Raw genomic sequence first — 8,477 nt, forward strand, 5'->3', positions numbered from 1 at the left:
GTGTATGGTGGAAACAAAATCCTAACCCCTCTATACAAGGTATGCTAGTTTTTACTTAAAAAGTATTCAGACTGTCTTTGATATTTGATTAGTTGAGGAAACTAAAGAAAACAAATTTTGGCTTGTCTTTGTCTTTGTCTTAAGATTATCTCTTTCCATCTTGGAAAGAAAGAGGCTTATTTAAATCAGAAAGGGAATAGGAGAAGAATTTAATTTATCACTGTGAATGATTTCACAAAACTAAATTGTCTAGGTATATTAAAAGGAAAATAATCCCATAAGAATTGGAATGTACTTGGCTTCTGTAAGAAAATTTCTGAGGAGTTTGTTAAAGATCTGATTCCTGGAACAGGAAATCTCTTAAAATAGGGAAGATGTCCTCCAACATGGGAATGTGGGTTAACTAGCAGACTGAGGACAGTCTATTTTCACAACCCTATAACCAGTTATTTCATCTCTAAGTATCTGTGTTTTGATCTGGGAAAAGTGTTGAATGTTTCAGCTTAATTGGTATGGTGCTAATTTAGAAAGAGAGATTCCATGTCAACTAAGACACTCTTCCCTTTTAACAACTTAAACACTCTCTTTTTGTCTATAAAGTGCAACTTACCAGTCTAGATCCTGTGCTGACTTCCAGCAAGGACCTGAAAACAATATTATAATTCAGTATTATTTAAAATACCTACAAGGGGGAAAAACTTGTTCATTATTTATATAATGTATTGTTTGACCACTGATTCTGTATTGTGAAGTTGCATTTGGAATAGTATGTATTAATGTTATATCTTTGAGCTAAATTAGCTTTACCTAAATATTTAATATATTCAGGATAATTGTGACCAGTGTTTTTTGTTTTATGAGTGAATTATTCTGTATTCACTATGTATAAATGTACTATGTATTCACTTAATGTGTATCTAAGTGTATTCCGAGTGTGTGTGTGTGTGTGTGTGTGTGTGTGTGTGTGTGTGTGTGTGTGTACAGAGAGAAAATGGGAGAGAGAGAATTTTCCTTCAGGTCCATTTGAATATGCACAGGTGTCCATCCATCCATATGTAGGTTTTGGATATGTTTTAGTAATGGGCTTTAGATTACTTTAATGACTATCTTTTGTTACGTTTTTAGTGATCATTGATCACTAAATCAATTGGATTGGACTGAAATTCTCACAACTAGAATTGGTTTTGTCAACATTTTTTTTACTACTATACCTGGAAGCATATACATTATATATACATACTTTTGGAAAAGAGAAGATAAATGAAAGAAATGCTTGTGCCAGAAATAGGTTCCCTTATCAAACCACACAATGGGTCTTTACAATCCCGTAATCTTAAAGTCCTTAGATGTAGGAAAAAGGCTTGTGTCAACCTTTTGAAGTTCATACACTAAATGAACGGATTGTCCATTTCAGCATATGCATGAAAAAATTTAAAAACAAAAAAACCTGTTTGGCTAAAAAGTCAGCTTTTATGGTAGAACAACACAGGAGTTACTAATTATAGAGAGTAGGATTTTGTGTTGTGACTAAATGTTTTTAAAGTGCCAAACTATTAAAAAAATCATTTTGTATTGTATTCTATGAACTGTTCTTGAATGGGAAACTTTTATTTTTCTATTTGAGGTGTGATGAATGAAAATTCTGACAGACAGAGTTTATGGGTAATTAATAATTTATTTATTAGGCTAGCTAATAATAAATTGATGGTCATTGGTCTCCTTTGACAACCAAAGACATCACCATGGAGATCACTGAACGCTTAAATATTTTGGGAAAAAGATAGGTGCCCCCACAGGTAGAAATCAACCCTGACTGGTGCGGGACATATGAGAGAGTGGACATATTAATGAGAAAGTGGGTTAAAAGTCTTCAGCTCCTCCCACGGAGAACAAGACTTGATCTCGAGGCTCCAGCAATCTGGACAAAGGAATCCTTCTCTATCCATACCACTGTGATTTTCTCCTTCCTGACTTTAATCCCCCTAGAATGCAGTGGACAGGTAACAAGAGCATGGGTTCAGTGCTTTAGGGCTAGAACGCACCTAGGCTAGATTCTGTTTATACTTTTAACAAAACCCTATTGACCAAAGTAAGGGCAGTTAGTTGAGTGGAGTCTTACTGAAGATCTCAGAGCATATACCATGAGAATTAGGTCAATCTCATCTTTGCTGAATGAGGAAATAGGAAAAACCTCAATCCTAATTTAATAATTGGTTATTAATACACTAGAAAAGTAAACACTTCTCTCAGATGGCTCTGGTAGTATCAAGAAACAGAACAACTTATTTGACAAAAGATGATTCCTTATCTAGTCTATGGACAGCATTATGCATAGGGCTCAGATAAAGACAGAAAAAACAAGTAGTATGGAATGCCTGTAATTCTCTAAACTTTCAGATGAATTATGTTATTGCTTGGTCATTTCAGTCATGTCTGACTCTTCATGGACCCTTTTGGGGTTTTCTTGATAAAAATACTAGAGTGACATATAAAACATATATTCCTTTGTAGGAATAAAATAATCACAGGATTATAAGACTTTTTAAAAGCTAATTTCCACTTACTCACAGGGAGAGGCGGGGCCTGACTAAAGGTTAAATTCCTTTCTTTCTAGGCTAAGTAGATAAGCTTCTTTTTTCCCCCTTGAGCTAGAGGTTAAGTATAAATTGAATAGTGTAATCTGCTAAGGTTGGATTTCCCTTTCTGGCAGCTGGGGGATGGGGAGTGACTGCTAACCATAAACCACAAGTTCCTATTTCCCAGTCTTAGTTGAAACGAAAGGCCACTTTAAAGTAAGCTTTATGACTATCCCATCCTGCGTGGGACCCAGAACTCTAGCCTCCCAGTACTGCCATATCCCCCAAAACAAGGGGATGAAGGTAGAGGGAAAAATTCTTAATAGAATTTGGGGAAAACTTCAGTGCTCAGGCCCCTGGGAAGACTTCCTGAGCAGACTCCTTCCCTGTACAGATCCTTCTGGTTCCATCATTCCTTCCCCCACCTCCTTCTTTCATAGATTCTTATCTTCTTTCAGAATCCCCTTCCCAACAACTTATCCAAAGAAAAAGGCTAGAGCATAGACAGTGAGTTAGAGAAATGAGTTAGAGAATGAGATCAACTAAGTAATCAGATAGCCCTAAATCCCTTACTTTCTCATTCTTCTCTTCCTTCACCTCTCCATCCTACTTCTTTCCTGGAAGAGAGGAGGCCTCTTTGGGGAAAGTTCCATTTTGAGAAGAGGTATGAATTTCCATGTTGTTTTATTTATTGATGCTGATGAGTGATAAGAAAAGCAAAATATGTATCTGGTAATTGGGTTATGTGGGAATATACTGAAGGATTACTACAAACAACATATTCCTACATACCCAATCACCACATGCAAATTGTGTTAGCCTCTATGACTCATTTATGACCCATTATCACCCACCATGATGATTTTTCTCCTTCCATCTGTTTTCTGCCTTCACCATTAATTCGGTCCTTAATCATATACAGCTTTGTGACCTCTATTGTATTATTGATGAGGGAAGTGAGGTTCAAATAGGTTAGGCAAATCCTATAATCATCCAACTAGTAAATATTAGAGGCAGGATTGTAAACCCAGGTTTTTAAGTACAGGATTCTTTCAAGTATGCCATTGTGCACAGAACAAATAATTCAGGAAAGAAAAGAGGGGAGGGAAGGGGAAAGAGGAAGTAAGAAGGATAGTAAAAGACAGAAGGGGAAAAAGGAAGAAGAAAAGGGGAAGGAAAAGTAATTTTCATCATTTTTATTTTTGTAGGATTAAACCAAAACAGAAACAGGAAAAAGGCACTGAGAAAAATTCTTTATTTATGTATTTGATTACATATGCAAAATGGCATGGAGAACTTGAGCAGGTATATGAATAATTCAAGTCCTTCCAGAAATGACCTCTTCAGTGACTTGGATCTTGTTTGGGACCCGAATTTTCCAAATGACTAATTGAATTATCTGTGCTCTGCAGCACATGTAGTCAGTCTCCTCAGAACAGTAGGACTACACCAATTGGACAGGGGAGGGTATGAATGGGCATCTTGCACAAGGCTTTTCTCAAAGATTGACATAGTATCAGATTTTATCAGACTAGCTTCTTCATTGTCATTGCTAATAAAGAGCCTATGACTACTTGGTAGGAAATAAAACTTGTACTTGTAATGAGCTGTTTCCACTGAGTATCCCATTAGTGTCTCTTTGCTATCTGAAAAGCAATCAGCCAAAGAGCCTTTTTACAAAATAGCACCAATAAATGAGATGTATAGATGTACTCTTCTGACAATAACACCACTTTTCTCAGGAAAAATAAAGTAAGCTTTCTGGTTACAAAATGATATAGGTACAGGGCAGAGATTTCTAAGGCAATCTCGTTTAGACAAGTTGATAGACACAGGATGAATTTGGATTGAGGAAACCTAGGAGAAGTAAACTAGTCAGATGACCTGTCTTGTCCAATTGAATTGAATTCAAAACAAGTTTCCTAAGATTGCTGTAATTTTTAATTCCTCTTTTCTTTTATATATTTTAAAAAGCTCTTTAAATAACTTCTTTTTCACTAGTTACTGAAGAATTAGTTGACCTGACTTAATGGTAAACTGTTGACCACTACTATTATTACTTGGAAGCTTTGTACTTCAGTTTATTTTCTATTTTAAAGTATTAATTATAACATTTGGCACCTAGATAGGATCTGAGAGATCGACTCCAGAGTTCCATAAGTGGCATTCTCTGAGGAATTTCCTTGAGAGCTTCCAGTCACCAAGGGATTTCTCAGAGGAATGTTTTTTATTGGAAGTTTTCCCCCACACTAATGGGAAAGAAAAGTGCTTTTCAAAACAAGCTTTTAAAGAAACAAATAGGTAGCTTTCTTTAAAATTTCTCTCTGTATTTTAGTGCAGTCTAAAAAAACTGAATTTAATAAGTTCTTTTTCTTAAGCAGCACTTGTTCTGAAAAGCACTTGTTCCGGAAAAGGACAGGAAGACTTTGCTGAAATGTGTTTTTCTTGGAGCATGAGAAATTGTTACCTACTTTAAAAGAACACATTAAATGACTGAACCAAGTTGGCAAATAAAGTTAAAAGAAACTGATGTTGTCGCCAAATTAAAACTACTTTTTGATAATATTGTGAATATATTATTGCAACTAATAAACAGGAGAATTGATCTTAGGCTGGCAGCAGGATCGATCCCAGTCATAGGACTGTCACAAGTTGCAAATTCAATAGAGGAGACAGGTAAAATCCTAACTTCTAAATCTCCTAAAGAAACTTAGTAGGAGACGGGGCAATGGCAGTGGTAATGGCAGTGGCGGCAGGCTTATGAGCCTGGATGCTTCAGGTTTCTTCTAAGATAAACCCTACCTGGTATCCAGCATCCTTTCTTTCCTCATCTTCAGTGCCAAGAGTCAAACTTTTTACAGATGGGAAATTTGTTGAATCTAAAAGTGACAAGTGGATCGACATTCACAACCCAGCTACCAATGAGTTGATTGGTCAAGTTTCCAAAACAACAGAGGCTGAAATGAATGCAGCTGTGGAGTCTGCAAACATGTTTTTCACTCATTGTCAGAGACATTTGTACTAAGCCACCAGCAGGTCCTGCTTAGGTATCAGCAGTTTATCAAGGAAAACTTGAAAGAAATTGCTAAGCTAATCACTTTGGAGCAAGGGAAGACCCTGACTGATGCAGAGGGAGATGTGTTCGGAGGCCTTCAGGTAGTTGAACATGCCTGTAGTGTAACATCCCTCATGCTGGGAGAAATCATGCGTTCCATTACCAAAGACATGGACATTTACTCCTACTGTGTACCACTGAGTGTATGTGTAGGCATTGCTCTATTCAATTTCTTGCCAAGATTCCTCTCTGGATGTTCCCCATGGCCATGGTTTGTGGAAACACCTACTTGTTCAAACCATCTGAGTGAGTACCTGGAGCAGCTATGCCTCTTGCCAAGTTGCTGCAAGATTTTGGTGCCCCAGATGGAAGGTTGAACATCATCCATGGGCAGCACAAAGCTGTGAATTTTATTTGTGATCATTTGGATATAAAAGCAATCAGCTTTGTGGGCTCCAACCAGGCTGGAGAGTACATCTTCAAGAGAGGGTCAAGAGATGGCAAGAGAGTTCAAGCAAATCTGGGAGCAAAGAACCACGGGATAGTCATGCCAGATGCCAATAAGGAAAATATTCTGAACCAAGTAGTAGGAGCAGCTTTTGGAGCCATAGGGTAATGCTTCATGACCCTGTCCACAGCCATCTTAGTAGGGGAAGCAAAGAATTGGCTGCCAGAACTTGTGGAGCATGCCAAAAAGCTTCGGGTTAATGCTAGGGACCAGTTTGGAGATGATTTGGGCCCTCTAATCTCCCCACAGGCCAAAGAACAAGTATGTCATCTCACTGAGAGTGGAACGAAGGAGGGAGCCTTGATTCTTCTAGATGGAAGAAAAATTAAATTTAAAGGCTATGAAAATGGCAATTTTGTTGGGCCAACCATCATCTCAAAGGTCAAGCCAAATATGACCTGTTACAAAGAAGAGATTTTTGATCTAGTTCTAGTGGTTATGGAGGCAAATACTTTGGATGAAGCCTTCCAGCTGGTAAATGAAAATCCACACGGAAATGGAACTGCCATCTTTACTACCAATGGAGCAGTTCCTCGAAAATACTCTCACTTGGTGGATGTGGGGCAGGTGGGTGTGAATGTCCCTATTCCAGCACCTTTACCAGTGTTCTCATTTATAGGCTCTCATTCTTCCTTCAGAGGAGAAACCAACTTTTATGGCAAACAGGGCATCCAATTCTACATACAGCTAAAGACCATTACTTCTTAGTGGAAATAAGACTCCATACTAACTGTGCCTGCAGTAGTTATGCCAACTATGGGCTATTAAAAAGAACTTTTAATAGACTTTTTCTATCTTTAATAACCTCTCTTTACTTAACCATGTCTCCCATAGATCTTGCCAAGTGTGCTTAGATTATTCACACACAATGCACTGGGAATGGAGTACTCTAGCCAGACCTCCTTTTCCTATATAGTTCTTTTGTCACTACACTGGTGGTCAAAATTTCAATCTAGGGTTTTCCGTTGCTTAGTACTTCCATTTGTGAAGTAATCATTTTAACTGTGAAATTCTTATTAAAGGGAGAATCCAGGGGAGAGGCAGGGTCAGGGGGAAATGGAGCCAGGGGAGACATTAGTGTCTCCAAAGGAGACCTTCCAATAATTGGTGGAAGAAGTCTTAAAATAGAACTGGATGTTGTCTACTTTTTGGTCCCCAAAATACAACCCTTCATAATAGTGATTCACTGACCATGTTTTATTTTTATGGTTCTGTCAGTCTTCTACTTCAAACTGCCACTGCTAAGAGTACTTTTTTTCCTCAGAGTACTCTGGAAAAAATTAACTTCAACTATTGTGTTTAGAAGAGTGACCACAAACACACAACACTATTTCAGCAAAATATTCCAAGAGTTTTATCAGTCTTAGAAATAAAGAGATCTTCCTACTGTGAAATAGGGAAGGAATCTTTCAGGAAGCAAGTTGTATCATCATATTTCTTGATTTCTTATAGGAAAGAACTCTGTCATGCATTATGCTCTTATGTCCTCTCTGCATTTTTCAGTTATGTCCTTTGATTAGAGCACAATTCTCTTAAAGACATCTCTTAGCATAAGATAAATTTCAATTCTTTTCATGACACAAAGATACTATAAAGCCTGGACTGCATTATTATGGCAACAATATGACTGACATGCCTTGTTTCAAGTGACGTTACGCCTCACTTTCTTTCCTTGATTTTAGTGTTAACCAAGCTAGGTTGGTCAGAATGGAACTCAAAGATGAAGATGTTGATTAGGAGTAGGTAATCTCTTTTTTGGTAATTCCAAATATTTTACATATACTTTTATGTGGTTCATCAGCCAGTGAACAAGTTTCTGGGCCCAAAAGAGCAGGCTCCAGTATTCATCGCATACGAGATATTGACTCTCTGATAGGAGCTACATCACTTATAGGTAACCAGATTTAAAGCAAATCAAGGGATCTTAAAGACGATCTAGTCTAACCCTCTCATTTTGAAGAGAAGAAACTTACTTCTCTGTTTCTCCAGTTAAACTGTCTTGATCAAACTCATTGGGGTAAATTAAAGATTGTCAGATACTATAAAATGCCAAGTATCATGTATGTGGTAGGCTTATTGCTGACTTTACCAAATGGTATGTTTGATCAAAGTAGATCACTTTAAATCATCTAGAGCCTTAATTTCAAAAAACACATATGGAATAATAGGAACATCTCTTCTGAAGTGCTATCTTTAAATAAGGGTAACAAAGATCTATATTTGGAAAGGTAGACTGTCCCTTGTTTTATCCTTCTATAAAATTGTGTGGTTAGACTGGTAATATATGTAAATCTAGGTGTGTGTGTGAGAATCCATAATGTGTATGAATGTATATCCA

General features: G+C 37.3%; 1 pseudogene; it reads left to right on the top strand.

Annotated features, from left to right (window-relative positions):
* Positions 1–5,304: 5,304 nt before the first annotated feature.
* Positions 5,305–6,907, top strand: LOC140525410 (methylmalonate-semialdehyde/malonate-semialdehyde dehydrogenase [acylating], mitochondrial pseudogene; annotated as a pseudogene).
* Positions 6,908–8,477: the final 1,570 nt, after the last annotated feature.

Source organism: Notamacropus eugenii, chromosome 1, assembly GCF_028372415.1.
Source record: "Notamacropus eugenii isolate mMacEug1 chromosome 1, mMacEug1.pri_v2, whole genome shotgun sequence".
Taxonomy (NCBI): domain Eukaryota; kingdom Metazoa; phylum Chordata; class Mammalia; order Diprotodontia; family Macropodidae; genus Notamacropus; species Notamacropus eugenii.